Source organism: Mauremys reevesii, linkage group 21, assembly GCF_016161935.1.
Source record: "Mauremys reevesii isolate NIE-2019 linkage group 21, ASM1616193v1, whole genome shotgun sequence".
Taxonomy (NCBI): Eukaryota; Metazoa; Chordata; order Testudines; family Geoemydidae; genus Mauremys; species Mauremys reevesii.
In genome coordinates, this window is record NC_052643.1 from 24239408 (window position 1) to 24246833 (window position 7426).

The 7426-nt window shown below is 54.5% G+C and overlaps 1 long non-coding RNA gene across 1 annotated transcript; it reads left to right on the forward strand.

The window, feature by feature from the left end:
- Window positions 1-4182: 4182 nt before the first annotated feature.
- Window positions 4183-7075, forward strand: LOC120387745. The gene is made up of 3 exons (XR_005590318.1): window positions 4183-4259; window positions 5368-5457; window positions 6939-7075. It is a non-coding gene; the product is annotated as an uncharacterized LOC120387745 (long non-coding RNA).
- The last annotated feature ends 351 nt before the right edge of the window (window positions 7076-7426 follow it).

A 7426-nucleotide genomic window follows, 5' to 3' on the forward strand; every position in this document is an offset into this window, starting at 1 on the left:
CTTGGTTCCCTGGAGACTTTTCTTCTCCACTTCCACTTTGCTTTGGGACCGTGAGCACGGAAAAGTCCCTGGATCTGTCAGCACTGACTGGCGGGAGGCCCCAACTGGAGGAGAGAGGCAGGGTCAGGAGCCTGCGGACTCAGGGGAACTCAGTGGTGGAGGTGAGGGAGTAACAGCTCCCGAGGTAACAGACTGAGCCAAGAAATCCAGGTAATAAACAAGCTTCTAAATATCCCTGGGTTGAGATGTTCGCAGCTGCCTAGGGGGCTGAGCACAAAACCAGCACCTCGTTCAGTGCCTGCAGGGAAGCTGCCCTCCCAGGCGGGGTTTGAACATCCCAAACTGCGCAGAGAGGCAGGAAATGTATTGGGGAAGGAGGAAAAGGAGGTTGGAAGAGGTTCTTGAGGGGACTTCACTGTTATGGTGACTGACAGGCCCTACAATGGTAACAGATGGGGCCCTTCCCACTGGGGCTGGTTCTAAATGAGAACGGGCCTGTTCCCAGTTCCCTGCCCTGGATTCCTCTCGTGCCCTTTTGTGACCCTGAAGTCACCATACTGGGAGTTGCTATGGTCACTCGCACCAGTGTCCACGGTGAGAGTCTGACACTGCTCTGAGGCCTGTGTGGTGCCCAGCTCCAGAAGGTGAGCCCAGGCTGGAGCAGCAGCCCTGAATTTCAGCCTTAGCGCTGCATTCCCAGCCATTTCCATACCGTGGGCAGGGCTGTGCCCAGCTCTAATGGGGACGCAGCATCATGCACCTCGCTGTGCTGGCCTGGGTGCAGGGGCTCTGAGTCAAGCAAGGGCAGATCCTTCCTCTTGCACCTGGCCTGAGTTCCCTGGCTGGGCACTGGGAGCGCTGTAGGACTCAATGTGTGAGACCAGCGTTCTCAAACTGTGGGTCAGGACCCCAAAAAGTGGGTCACGACTCCGTTTTATGGGGGTTGCCAGAGCTGATGTTAGACCTGCTGGGGCACAGGGCCAAAGCCAAGCCTGATCCCACTGCCCAGGGGCAGAGTCCAAGCCCCACAACCTGGTGCCGAAGCTGAAGCCCCACTGCCCTGGGCCAAAGCCCAAGGGCTCAGCCATGGCTGGCGGGGTCAGGTTACAGGCCCCCCTGCCTGGGGATGAAGCCCTCGGGCTTCAACTCCCTCCACCCCCGCCCAGGGTCATGGGACTTGGGCTTTGCACCACCACATTGTGTTGCCAACTTTTTAATCGCTCAAAACCGAACACCCCTGCCCTGCCCCTGCCCCGAGGCCACGCCCCTGCTTGCTCTATCCTCCCTACCTCCATCGCTCGCTCTCCCCCGCCTTCACTGACTTTCACCAGGCTGGGGCAGAGGGTTGGGGTGCGGGGGGGGTGAGGGTTCTGGTTGGGGGTGCAGGCTCTGGGGTGGGGTCAGGGATGAGGGGTTTGGGTGCAGGAGGAAGCTGGGAAAGAGTGTTTGGGGGGGGTGCGGGCTCCAGGAGGGAGTTCAGGTGTGAGAGGGGACTCCAGGATGGGGCAGGGGATTGCGCTGCAGGGTCCTGGAGGCGCTTACCGTGGCTCCCAGGAAGCGTCCATCAGGTCCCTGCAGCCTTAGGTGCATGGGCTGCCAGGGAGGCTCCACACACTGCCCTTGCACCTGCAGGCACCACACGCCCCAGCTCCCATTGGTTGTGGTTCCCGGCCAATGGGAGCTGCGGAGCCGGCCCTCAGGTGGAGGGGAAGGGCAGTGCATGGAGCCTCCCTGGCTGCCCATGCATCTAAGGGCTGCAGGGACTGACGGCTGCTTCTGGGAGCTGCATGGAGCTGAGGCAGGCAGGGAGCCTGCCTTAGCCCCAGGCCTCTGCTGTGCCACTGACTGGACTTTTAATAGCAACCATACCCCTCCGCCTGGGGTGGCGGGGCTCGGGGGGCTTGGGCTTTGGTCCCCCTTCCTGGGATCATGTAGCAAGTTTTTTTGTCAGAGGGAGCTGTCCACGTGGTGAGTGGGGAGCGGAGTTACACGGTCCGCAGGGCGGGGTGGTGCTGGGGCCCCCTCCGGCCACCCGGAGCCAGGTGGCGGCGGCTCCCCCAGTGGTGCTGCGCTGCCACTTCGGGGTGGGCTTTTCCCCCAGCTCGCAGCTGCGCCGGCTTGCTGCACTTCCTGGGATGGCAGGAGCCCGGGGCGATGCTCTCCGGTGCTCTGCGCCGCGCATGGGGCCCTGACCATAAGAGCCAGAGGGACCTGCCGGGGGGTGAGGTGGGGAGTCCTGGTGGTGCTTACCTGGGGCGGCTCCCAGGAAGCATCTGGCAGGTCCTTCTGGTTCCTAGGGTTGGGTCGGGTTGCGGGGGGTGGGCAGGGACTCTCTGCCCGCTGCCGGCACCTGCTCCCCCCCGCCAGCTCTATGCCTATGCCTTGGTAGTGATGGTGAGTGGTCCCCGATATCGGGACAAAGGGCGTCCCAACCAATATGCAGTTAGGACACAGGACAAATGTGTTAAAATCGGGACTGTCCTGATAATATCGGGACGTCTGGTCACCCTAGGGCTCACTTCCAGTCAACTGGCAGATCCCTAAGGAGCTGCAGGATCCCCATTGATCTGCAAGGAGCCAGGACAATCTGCACAGAGGGTTCTGCAATAGGTGCCCTACCGGGAAGGGGATGGGGCAAGGAAGGGCATTTGCCTTGTGCTGACTAGGAAAAGGGGCTGAATTTCGGTCAGGCTCAGCAATCCCTGCGCTGAGTGAACACAAGGCCTTGGTGGAGCAAATGTAGCAGCAGGAGCCCAAGGTAAGTGAGTTTGATGAAAGACAGTGGAGAAATTAAGGCTGAAAGCAAGATTAGGCAGCAAATAATATTAAAACGATGTCAGAGCAGTGGTGAGACACGCAGGAGAAGCTCCAATGGCAGGAAGCAAAGGCTGTGAGTCCAGCAAGGAATATTTTTTTACCAAGACCCACAGAGCAACACTGGGTAAGCACATGCCAGCATTGTCACTCTTGTGACGTAGTGTGAATCTTGCAGTAGTTGATGTTTTTTCTTAAAGCCCCAGCTCCTGAAGCCAGGTGAATACATGAGACTCTCAGCTTTGTTTATATAGATTATAAAAGTAAGTCTCTAGCCTTCATGGGGAGAAAAGATTGAATATGTTACCTGCATGCAGCTTATAGGCTCCAATAGGAAGGCAAAGAAAAACACCTTTTTTTAAAAACACTCTTAAGCCAATCTCACACCCCGTTTTGGGGCCAGACTCCTAAATTTGGAACATTCTTCTGGCTCCCTAAAACCATAACAGAAAATGTCAAGCACCCGCCCACCCCCCATCCCGGCAACTGAGAAAGACAGCGCTTCTGGCTCGGCACCTGCCTCATCTCACCCAGAACAGCTGGAGGAGGCGGTGCCCAGCTCCTGGGCTCAGAGTATTCACAGGAACTGTGGGGAAGTGAATTGAATTCCCCCCTCTGCTGGAGAGGGGGAAAGGATTTGAGCAGAGATCTCCTACATCTCTCAGGAGAATCCTTAAACCGCTGAGCTGTGATATTCTGATGTGGTGGGGGCTCCCTCAGTCTCTCCCGTTGAAGCTGTTCCATGCTGTATAAATATTTGAGTCACTGGGCTAGAGAGAGAGGGTGACTCTGTAGCCTGGGGGTTGGAGCACCCACTTGGGAGGTGGACACTGGGTGTCAGGTGCCCCAGGCTATGGGGTGGTTCTCTCTCTCCCCCCCGCTCTCTCTCCACATGGAACAGCATCAATATGAGAGACTGAGGAAGCTTCATAGGCACCAACTTCTGCTCCCGCCAGTGGGTGCTCGACCCCCCTCTGCCCCCGGCCCCCCCACTCCACCCCTTCCCCCAAGTCCCCTCCCTTGCCCTGCCTTTTCCCCACCTCCTCCCTTGAGCGCGCTGTGTTCCCACTCCTCCCGCTCCCTCCTGGAGTGCTGCCAAACAGCTCAAGGGAAGAGGCGGGGGGAGCCTGGCTGCTGGTGGGTGTGGAGCACCCGCTAATTTTTCCCCGTGGGTGCTCCAGCCCCAGAGCACCCACGCAGTCTGCGCCAATGGGAAGCCCCACATGGGAGTCTCCCAGACCTCCGTGGTTCGCGCACTCTCCTGAGAGGTACAGGAGACCCCTGTTCATACTCTTTCTCCTCTCAGGCAGAGCGGGAATTGAACCTCCCACATCCCAGCTGTGTCCTCTAAGCACTGAGCTGGAAGTTCACAACCTCCTCCTGTCAGGCTTTGAGTGGGGCCTGGTTTGTGTCCCTGGAGCACATCTACCGGATTGCGCCCCCAGGTGAGGTAGGAAGAGAGGAGGGCCTGTCTTCCCCAGTTTGTGACTCACTCTGGGGCTGAGGTGGAAGATCAGTGCCCAGATGCCCACAGGGAGGCCGCACTGTGCATGCCCAGGGCAGAAATTTAGGTGCAGAGGGAATGTTTACTCTGAAAATGTAGGTGCTGAAGAGTCGAGGTGCCTACAGTGTTTGCCAACAGCTGAGCGGAGGGTGTGGGATCACAGGGGAGCCCACGTAACTGTGGGGATCTAGGCTACAGTCACTTGCTCTGGGGGTTTCTGCAGTAGAAGACAGGGAGGCTCCTAGACACTGCCCGACTCCTGCACACTTCGCCTTCCCTCGCCTGGGCCTTGGAGGCAGCTCCTGTGAAGAAGGGGAGGGCAGCAGGGAAGAGTGGCCAGGGATTGTCCCCCCACAAGTACCCACTAGGGAAAAGTCACGGCAGGCTACCCTATGGGAACCTTCCTCCATGGAGGCCTAGGGGCAGCTGCTGAGTCAAGATTCCCAACAGCCTGGCTCCAATAGAGCCACCCTGCCAGGGGTATCAGAGCCAGCCTGCAGGCACTACAGGGGCCTGGCTGCAGAGCTCTGGCCTCTGACCTGCAGATCTCTGGTGTGGGGAGGGGCAGAGGGGAGGAAGAGGAAAGAGGGGATCTTCCGGGGATTTCCCTCCTCCAGGCCCTTTCACAGGGAAGATTTCTTTAGAAGGCAACTGAACCCTACATAGATCCCTCAGGATCTGACCCTGTGATGCCTAATAACAGCTCTTTGTGTCAACGGAGCTTTAAAGCACAATGTCTGAGATAATGCAATGCACCTAGGTCTGGGCCTGAAGGTCACTGGGGCACGATCTCCATCAAGAGCTTTGTAGAACAAGAGCCCAGTCACCCTAGAGAAAACGTTAACATTTCAGAGCAGTTGGATTAACTAGGGAATTTGTCCCACTAGCAATTCCATGCACAGTCAGAGGGGCTTTGTAGTTCTATTGAGTATTTTGCAGCCATTTCCGTTTCCAAGTCACATTGTTCATCTAAATTATTCCAGCCTGATTCATGCTAATCTTGGGAACTAAGAAAACAAATAAAATATCTTCATTTCTTGTTTAACAAGGCAACTTTCCAGGTCCAGGGATCACCTGAGCAGTGTAGCCTACTATAAAGAGTACTTCCGGAGTCAGGTTCTTATCTACAATTACAGAAGGTAAATACTGGATCTTGTATGTAAACTGGGTTTCAGATCAAATGGTGGTAGTCATTAGCATTGATATCAGTATAGCTAGAACATGATTGGCTGGCAAAAATGCTTTTGGTGAAATGCACTGTGATGAAGAAGGCTTGCAGAAAGCTTCTGAAATCCCAATTAAACTCAGGGTGTTGGTGTTGGAAGGAATTGAACAAAATTTTTCCATCAAAACTTTTGTCCATTGGAAAATGCCTTGGCATGCTGGCAAGGAGTAAATTTCATCCCCTGAGAATAGGTTAACTAGGGAAACATCAGCTGTTGTAGTTCAACAAAATCAGCCCAGGACAGTTAAACTAGACTGGGCGAATCACTAGAAAATAAACTCAGGGCCACCACTCTTGCCTTGCCATGGAGATAGATTCTACTGAGACCCCCCTCACTGCTGCTAGCTGCAGGTACAATAGGATCAACTGGCAGACTGGATGACTTAATAGATTTGAACTTAGGTGATTCTTTTATTTTATCAGCAGTTAGTCTAACACTCTGGGGGAAATATGGCACGGTTGGATGCTAGATAGACCAGTATTTCTGCAAAGCTTGAGATATCAACTAAATATGAATGGGTGTCTATGACAGGGCTGCAGGGACTGGACCTGATGACCCAGGAGGTCTCTTCGAGTCCTATATTCCTAAATAAAACAATTCTCTCCCCTTTAAGGTTCCACTTTAACCAGAGGCGACCAGTGCCTGCCAATGGGGAGGGGAAGGAGGAGGGCAGCCAGCTTCGCAGTGTTGCCGAGCATCCTCAGTACAAGCGAAGCAGCAAACTGGGGAGGGAGGGACGTTACCCTCCATGACCCCCCACACATTGCCTCTGCCTTTAACTATAGGTTAATGATTCACTCTCTGTTTCTCTTTTGTCCTTCCTGTGATATAGCTTTTGCTCTGTAGAAACAATGGTAACCACAGCTGACAACGATCCAGTGGATATGGGACTGGAGTGGCTCTCAGGAGACCTGGGTTCTGTTCCTGGCTCTGCCACTGACTTGCTGGGTGATCTTGGGCAAGTCATGGCACTGCTCTGTGCCTCAGTTTCTCCATCTGCAAAATGGGGCTAAATTATACTTCCATGGTGAAGTGCTCTGAGATGGATGGATGAGAGACGAGCCAGCTGGGTATTACAAGTGGATTTTCAACTATGATAACACTTTGAAATGCTTTATTATTCAAATACTATGCATTGTGCTGTCTTCCCAGATTTTGATCTCTGCTTGCTGTGATGCTGACCACAGAGCGTGGTACGGCCAAAAACAACAGCTACTCAACCTAATCATAATTCTCTCCGTCCTGAACTTTAGTGTGACTTTGGTCTTCAGTGTGTCCAGAATCCTGCTGCCAGCTAACTCACCCTCCAGACTTGACATCTTTGGGGTTTGTAGTTGAGTAGACTCCCTCAGACTATTCAAAATTTACATTTTTTTCTCCTTTTTGCTTTACAGCCCCCTAAATCCAGCCCGTCTCCATCCGGCGTTTGCACTGCTCTCCAGCTGTGAGTTCCATGGCCAGCGTGAGGTGCTTTAGGGAAAGCCTGCTGTTTGCCGTGCTGCTCCTCGCTGAAAACATGCAAAGAGATTCCAAGGCTGGTAGGGGCCATTGTTATCCTGTAGTCTGGCCTCTGGCACAGCATAGGCCAAAGAACCTCCCCCAGGGATTTCTCATCATGGCCAGTAACTTGTGGTTAAACTAGAGTCTTTAGCAGACAGCTAACCAGTGTTCCCTCTGAGCTTGTCACTTTGAGTCCTTAGCATTAGGGGCAAGGCTACAACCTGTGTACCTGAGTGGACTCACTCCAATCTCTACAGCACTCTCAGGTGCTAAGGGTACGTCTACAGTGCAAAAAACACCCCACAGCGCCAAGTCGCAGGGCCTGGGACCTAAGTTCCCTGTAAGTTGTGTGGCAGCAGCCTATTTAGCACCATGCAGGCAC